This window comes from Tachyglossus aculeatus, chromosome 1 (assembly GCF_015852505.1).
Source record: "Tachyglossus aculeatus isolate mTacAcu1 chromosome 1, mTacAcu1.pri, whole genome shotgun sequence".
Classification (NCBI taxonomy): domain Eukaryota; kingdom Metazoa; phylum Chordata; class Mammalia; order Monotremata; family Tachyglossidae; genus Tachyglossus; species Tachyglossus aculeatus.
Genome location: NC_052066.1, coordinates 49,311,570 through 49,319,536, shown reverse-complemented (window position 1 = coordinate 49,319,536; position 7,967 = coordinate 49,311,570). Strand labels below are relative to the sequence as shown.

Here is a 7,967-nt window from a genome sequence, read left to right as displayed (position 1 = left end):
CAGGGATCACATCTATTGAATCTATTTTTCCAAGTTCTAGCTACAGTGTTCTGTACAGAGCAAGCACTGAATAAATGCCACTGATTAAATAACACAGTGATGGGATGCAAAGACTGAAGACAGCTAGATCAGGGCTGATTCTCATCACCCGAAAGACACTTAGAAGCAGAACACTATGTAAACGGTTCATTAGCATCATCATCATCAATCGTATTTATTGAGCGCTTACTATGTGCAAAGCACTGTACTAAGCACTTGGGAAGTACAAATTGGCAACATATAGAGACAGTCCCTACCCAACAGTGGGCTCACAGTCTAAAAGGGGGAGACAGAGAACAAAACCAAACATACTAACAAAATAAAATAAATAGAATAGATTATGAACAAGTAAAATAAATAGAGTAATAAATATGTACAAGCATATATACATATATACAGGTGCTGTGGGGAAGGGAAGGAGGTAAGGCGGGGGGATGGAGAGGGGGACGAGGGGGAGAGGAAGGAAGGGGCTCAGTCTGGGAAGGCCTCCTGGAGGAGGTGAGCTCTCAGCAGGGCCTTGAAGGGAGGAAGAGAGCTCGGTTGTCCTTCATACTCAAAAAAGTGTCTCTATGGATGCATACCCCTCTCAGGATCACACCTGGAGGGTTTCCAGTCCTCTACCAGTCTCAGCTACAGGAGGGAGAGTCAAGCAGAAACCAACCCATTCCATTCCTAGCTTGGGCAGTGGCTAGAAAGTGGAAGGCGATCTGCTACAAGTCAAAACTCATGCTGGGCAGCAGCAGCATGGAAGAGACTCAAGGGTGGAGACTCAGTTTTCTGCACGGAAGGAGGCTATGATAAACCCCTTCCATATTTTTACCAAGAAAGCTCTATGGATACACTACCGGAATGATTTAAGACGGAGCCGGCGGCTCTAAGATCTTCCCCTTTGGATGATCGAGCCACTTCCCCGGATGACACCTCCCCTTCCTCCCCCTGGATGATGGAGCCTGGTGGATGCCACCCCTCCTTTCGCTGCGTGGCAGACCCGGGTCCCAGGATCAAGCTTCTCCCCCCTCCCTCCCGAGCCCCTGGATACTGAAGCTGCGAGGACATCTTTTAGACTGTGAGCCCACTATTGGGTAGGGACTGTCTCTATCTGTTGCCAACTTGTACTTCCCAAGGGCTTAGTACAGTGCTCTGCACACAGTAAGCGCTCAATAAATGATTGATGATGATGATAATAATTATGGTTTGTTAAGCACTGGGGTATATACAAGGTAATGAGATTGTCTCACGTGGGGCTCACAATCTTAATCCCCATTTTGCAAATGAGGTAACAGGCACAGAGAAGTTAAGTGACTTGCCCAAGGTCACACAGCCGATATGTAAGAGCACGGGCTTGGGAGTCAGAGGTCATGGGTTCTAATCCCGGCCCCGCTGCTTGTCAGCTGTGTGGCTTTGGACAAGTCACTTCACTTCTCTGGGCCTCAGTTACCTCATCTGTAAAATGGGGATTAAGACTGTGAGTCCCACCTGGGACAACCTGATAACCTTGTATCTCCCCTAGTGATTAGAACAGTGCTTGGCACACAGTAAACACTTAATAAATACCAATTATTATTATTATTATTATTATTATTATCATTATTATTATAAGTAGAGAAGCCTGGATTAGAACCCATGTGGGAGCGATGCATCCATGGAATCACTAAGGGTCAGAAACAACTTGACAGCATTAAACAAGATAAATGGGTGCGTGGGAACTGAATAGGCCAATGCAGGATCTGCTGCCCCAGCCTGATTGTTGACACACCCAGGTTGTTCCTTGCCCTGTTAACATTGTTGGAACCAATTGCAGAACATATAGGAGTCAAGGGAGCTTAAATTCATTAGCTGTTGCTACATACGCCATATCAACATACTTCTGATGTTGTACTTCTTGAGCAGTTTCATCAGCATCTTCATTTTCAGTACCCAATTAACATCAACTGGGCTCCCCCTCCCCATTGTCAGCTGTGTGACTTTGGGCAAGTCACTAAACTTCTCTGTGCCTCAGTTACCTCATCTGTAAAATGGGGATTAAGACTGTGAGCCCCCCGTGGGACAACCTGATCACCCTGTGACCTCCCCAGCGCTTAGAACAGTGCTTTGCACATAGTAAGCACTTAATAAATGCCATTATTATTATTATTATCCCCCCTGCCTTACCTCCTTCCCCTCCCCACAGCACCTGTATATATGTATATATGTTTGTACGTATTTATTACTCTATTTATTTTATTTGTACATATTTATTCTATTTTTTATTTTGTTGATATGTTTTGTTTTGTTCTCAGGCTCCCCCTTCTAAACTGTGAGCCCACTGTTGGGTAGGGACCGTCTCTATATGTTGCCAACTTGTACTTCCCAAGCGCTCAGTACAGTGCTCTGCACACAGTAAGCGCTCAATAAATACGATTGAATGAATGAATGAATCCAGTCAGCTCACAGGCATTGAGACAAATTTTTTGTCACAATACAACTTTAGGTAGCTCTCTTCCTCCCTTCAAAGCCCTACTGAGAGCTCACCTCCTCCGGGAGGCCTTCCCAGACTAAGCCCCCTTTTTCCTCTCCTCCTCCCCATCCTCCCTGCCCTACCTCCTTCCCCTCCCCACAGCACCTGTATATATGTTTGTACAGATTACTCTATTTATTTTACTTGTACATATTTACTATTCTATTTATTTTGTTAATGATGTGCGTCTAGCTTTATCTCTATTTATTCTGATGACTTGACCCCTGTTCAAATGTTTTGTTTTGTTGTCTGTCTCCCCCTTCTAGACTGTGAGCCCATTGTTGGGTAGGGACCATCTCTATATGTTGCCAACTTGTACTTCCCAAGTGCTTAGTACAGTGCTTTGCACACAGTAAGCACTCAATAAATGCGATTGATTGAATTAATGAATGAATGGAAATTGGATGATAGCAGAAAACCCGAATGCAAGATGAACTGAAAGGAGCATACGTAATCAAGCAGGGGAGGGTAAGAAGAAACATTAGAAACACATAATGAAATTCAGGGTAAAATGTATGTATCTATAATAAAATCTTGCCTTGTGTTGTCTTGTCCTGTCGAGACTTTTCCGACCCATAGTGACACCACAGACACAGCTCTCCCAGAATGCCCCGCTTTCCATCTGCAATTGTTCTGGTCTTATATCCATAGAAGAGGGATTAATAATAATTATAATTATTATTATAGTATTTGTTAAGTGCTTAACTATATGCCAGGCACTGTACTAGGTACTGGAGATCACAGGCTTGGGAGTCAGAGGTCATGGGTTCTAATCTCAGCTCCGCCACTTGTCAGCTGTGTGACTTTGGGCAAGTCACTTAACTTCTCTGGGCCTCAGTGACCTCATCTGTAAAATGGGGATGAAGACTATGAGCCCCCCGTGGGACAACCTGATTACCTTGTAACCTCCCCAGCGCTTAGAACAGTGCTTTGCACATAGTAAGCACTTAACAAATGCCATTATTATTATTATTATTACCTCAGTGCTTAGAACAGTGCTTGGCACATAGTAAGCGCTTAACAAATACCATCATTATTATACAGGCAGATTGCATTGGACACAGTCCCTGTCCCTTAGTACAGTGCTCTGCACATAGTAAGCGCTCAATAAATACGATTGATGATGATGGGGCTCACAGTCTCAATCTCCGTTTTCCAGATGAGGTAACTGAAGCACAGAAAAGTGAAGTGACTTGCCCAAGGTCACACAGCAGACCAGCGCTCGAGCCGGGATTAGAACCCATGGCCTTCTGACTCCCGGGCCCATGGTCTAGCAACTATGCCATGTTGCTCAACATGTCGAAGACTGAGCTCCTTGTCTTCCCTCCCAAACCTTGCCCTCTCCCTGACTTTCCCATCTCTGTTGACGGCACTACCATCCTTCCCGTCTCCCAAGCCCGCAACCTTGGTGTCATCCTCGACTCCGCTCTCTCATTCACCCCTCACATCCAAGCCGTCACCAAAACCTGCCGGTCTCAGCTCCGCAACATTGCCAAGATCCGCCCTTTCCTCTCCATCCAAACCGCTACCCTGCTAATTCAAGCTCTCATCCTATCCCGTCTGGACTACTGCACTAGCCTTCTCTCTGATCTCCCATCCTCGTGTCTCTCTCCACTTCAATCCATACTTCATGCTGCTGCCCGGATTATCTTTGTCCAGAAACGCTCTGGACATATCACTCCCCTCCTCAAAAACCTCCAATGGCTACCGATCAATCTGCGCATCAAGCAGAAACTCCTCATCCTGGGCTTCAAGGCTGTCCATCCCCTCGCCCCCTCCTACCTCACCTCCCTTCTCTCCTTCTCCAGCCCAGCCCGCACCCTCCGCTCCTCCACCACTAATCTCCTCACTGTACCTCGCTCTCGCCTGTCCCGCCATCGACCCCCGGCCCACATCATCCCCCGGGCCTGGAATGCCCCCAATCCCTCTGCCCATCCGCCAAGCTAGCTCTCTTCCTCCCTTCAAGGCCCTGCTGAGAGCTCACCTCCTCCAGGAGGCCTTCCCAGACTGAGCCCCTTCTTTCCTCTCCCCCTCGTCCCCCTCTCCATCCCCCCGTCTTACCTCCTTCCCTTCCCCACAGCACCTGTATATATGTATATATGGTTGTACATATTTATTACTCTATTTATTTATTTATTTATTTTACTTGTACATTTCTATCCTACTTATTTTATTTTGTTGGTATGTTTGGTTCTGTTCTCTGTCTCCCCCTTTTAGACTGTGAGCCCACTGTTGGGTAGGGACTGTCTCTATGTGATGCCAATTTGTACTTCCCAAGTGCTTAGTACAGTGCTCTGCACATAGTAAGCGCTCAATAAATACGATTGATTGATTGATTGCTTCTCTAACAGTGCCTGGGTTATGTTTCTGAGGCCACGGACTCAGCAAAATTGGTATAAAATAATAATAATGATGGTATTTCTTAAGCACTTACTATGTGCAAAGCACTGTTCTAAGTGCTAGGGAGGTTACAATAATAATAATGGCATTTATTAAGCGCTTACTATGTGCAAAGCACTGTTCAAAGCGCTGGGGAGGTTACAAGGTGATCAGGTTGTCCCATGGGGGACTCACAGTCTTAATCCCCATTTTACAGATGAGGGAACTGGGGCACAGAGAAGTGAAGTGACTTGCCCAAAGTCACACAGCTGACAACTGGGGGAGCCGGGATTTGAACCCCTGACCTCAGACTCCAAATCCCGTGCTCTTTCCACTGAGCCACGCTGCTTCTCCTCTCCTTTCAATAAAAAGCAATCGAAACATATGATGTTGGTATATGAAAAGTACTCAATAAATAGCGTTGATTGAGGAAAGACTGCTGTTCATGGACTAAATATTGGTTGGACGCTGTATGGTCATAAGCGCTTAGTACAGTGCTCTGCACACAGTAAGCGCTCAATAAATACGATTGATGATAATCCCTTAAGCGGCACTAGATGGCACTTTAATATCTCCTTTTTTAAACCTACAGTAAAATGTTGAAAATGTTAAAATCTGCTGTGACAATCAGAAGTATCGTTCTCCTTGAGGGGTGAGTTAGGGAACTCTTTGATACCAAGAGGCAACATTGAAACCGCGACGGTCGCTATGACATGACAGACTCTTGGCATGCTAACGCGGCTCCAACGTTTGTCTGCTGTGTGACCTTGGGCAAGTCACTTCTCTGGGCCTCAGTTACCTCCTCTGTAAAATGGGGATGAAGACCGTGAGCCCCATGTGGGACAGGGACTGTGTCCACCTGATTTCCTTCTATGTACCCCAGCACTTAGTACAGTGCCTGGTACATAGTAAGCACTTAAAAAAATGCCATAATTATTATTATTTCTACAAACGGCAAATACATCAGTAAGACAGTACTCTGCGCACAGTAAGTGCTAAATAGATACCCCTGATGGTGATGATGATAATGGTAAGGTGAGCGGCAAATGTCACATAGTACATAGCTTAGAATTAAACAATCAATCAGTGGTATTTATTGAGTGCTTACTGTGAGCAGAGCACTTGGGAGAGTACAAATATAACAGTTGGTAGACACGTTCCCTGCCCGTATGAGCTTGCAGTCTAGAGGAGGAGATAAATATTGATCTATGAGCCCACTGTTGGGTAGGGACTGTCTCTATATGTTGCCAATTTGTACTTCCCAAGCGCTTAGTACAGTGCTCTGCACACAGTAAGTGCTCAATAAATACGATTGATGATGATGATCTAAATACATAAATTAGGGATATGCACATAATAATAATGCTGGTATTTAAGTGCTTACTATGTGCCAAGCACTGTTCTAAGCACTGGGGTAGATACAAGGTAATCAGGTTGCCCCACGTGGGGCTCACGGTCTTAATCCCCATTTTACAGATGAGGGAACTGAGGCACAGAGAAGTTGAGTGACTTACCCAAGGTCTCACAGCTGACAGTTGGCAGAGCCGGGATTTGAATGCATGACCTCTGATTCCAAAGCCTGTGCTCTTTTCCACTGAGCCGCAATGCTTTTCATTCATTCATTCACTCAATTGTATTTAATGAGCGCTTACTGTGTGCAGAGCTCTGTACTAAGCGCTTGGGAAGTACAAGTTGGCAACATATAGAGACAGTCCCTACCCAACAACGGGCTCACAGTCTAGAAGGGGGAGACAGATAACAAAAGAAAACATGTGGACAGGTGTCAAGTCATCACAATAAATAGAAATAAAGCTAGATGCACATCGTTAACAAAATAAATAGAATAGTAAATATGTACAAGTGAAATAGAGTAATAAATCTGTACAAACATATATACAGGTGCTGTGGGGTGGGGAAGGAGGTGGGGCGGGGGGATGGGGAGGGGGAGAGGAAAAGGGGGGCTCAGTGTGGGAAAGCCTCCTGGAGGAGGTGAGCTCTCAGTAGGGCTTCAAAGGGAGGAAGAGAGCTAGCTTGGTGGATGTGCGGAGGGAGGCCATTCCAGGCCAGGGGGAGGACGTGGGCTGGGGGTCGACGGTGGGCCGGGGGTCGACGGCTGGACAGGCGAGAACGAGGCCCAGTGAGGAGGTTAGTGGCAGCAGAGGAGCGGAGGTTGTGGGCTGGGCTGTAGAAGGAGAGAAGGGAGGTGAGGTAGGAGGGGGCGAGGGGATGGACAGCCTTGAAGCCCAGGGTGAGGAGTTTCTGCCTGATGCGCAGATTGACTGGCAGCCACTGGAGATTTTTGAGGAGGAGAGTAACAGGCCCAGAGCATTTCTGCACAAAGATGATCCGGGCAGCAGCATGAAGTACAGACTGAAGTGGGGAGAGACAGGAGGATGGGAGATCAGAGAGAAAACTGATGCAGTAATCCAGTCGGGATAGGATGAGAGATTGAACCAGCAAGGTAGCAGTTTGGATGGAGAGGAAAGGGCGGATCTTGACAATGTTGCTGAGGTGAGACCGGCAGGTTTTTGCTTCTCTATACATTAGTGCTGTAGGGCTGAGGGAGGGATGTATAAAGGGGACAGGGATGACAGAGAAGACCTGGAAGTAGTACCAACTATTCCATCAGCAGTGAATAGTTCGCTGCCAGGTGCATCACCTTTGAATACTCTCCCAAGCACTTAGTACGTTGCTGTGGGCGACAGACATTAAAATAAACCACTCTTTCTCACACTCTTCCTTCCTCCTGGGACTCTTCTTATGAATGTGTCGGTTATATTGTTCTATTGTACTCTCCCATGCACTTAGTCCAGTGCTCTCCTCACAGTAAGTACTCAATAAATACCATTAATTGATTGAGGAAAGACTGTTGTCTATGGATTATCTCCATCCCCCCCGGCTTACCTCCTTCCCTTCCCCACAGCACGTGTATGTATGTATATATGTTTGAACGTATTTATTACTCTATTTACTTATTTTATTTGTACATACCTATTCTATTTTATTTTGTTAATATGTTTTGCTTTGTTCTCTGTCTCCCCCTTCTAGACTG

General features: G+C 46.0%; 1 non-coding gene across 1 annotated transcript; it reads left to right on the top strand.

Annotated features, from left to right (window-relative positions):
- The first annotated feature begins 619 nt into the window (after positions 1–619).
- LOC119933863 lies at positions 620–757 on the top strand. Its single transcript, XR_005452736.1, has one exon. It is a non-coding gene; the product is annotated as a small nucleolar RNA SNORA7 (small nucleolar RNA).
- The last annotated feature ends 7,210 nt before the right edge of the window (positions 758–7,967 follow it).